Source organism: Penaeus monodon, chromosome 20, assembly GCF_015228065.2.
Source record: "Penaeus monodon isolate SGIC_2016 chromosome 20, NSTDA_Pmon_1, whole genome shotgun sequence".
In the NCBI taxonomy this organism is placed as follows: domain Eukaryota; kingdom Metazoa; phylum Arthropoda; class Malacostraca; order Decapoda; family Penaeidae; genus Penaeus; species Penaeus monodon.
Window position 1 is genome coordinate 45622812 of NC_051405.1, and position 464 is coordinate 45623275.

Genomic DNA, 464 nt, shown 5'->3' on the forward strand with positions numbered 1-464 from the left:
ATGATGCTTACTTAAAAGTAAATATGACATCGAGATGATAATGTGCAATACAGAAATACAGAGCAAAATTGAAATCAAGGAAACATTCATGACAACTTCACTGAATCAAATCTTACATGAATGTTTGATATCCGCTTTCCATTATATTGCTGCTACAAAAGCGCTTTTTACATTTAATCGAGTAGATAAGACCGTTTATCAGAATACTGCCATCGAAAACTGCCTTTTCACTAACTTATATAATGCTTCTTCTTGCAAATATTTCCAATAGAACTAAATGTAATTTACATCTGAACTCAGCATGAATATTTACTGCAGTCACTTCACTCGAATGCAAAGTAACATGTGGGTTCCCTCACACCGGATAACACGCGATGACAGAAGGGTCGCAGTCAGGCCATATAAAGGGAATCTCATGACAAGATATTCAGGTATACGGATGGAAACAGAAAATCATCTAACAA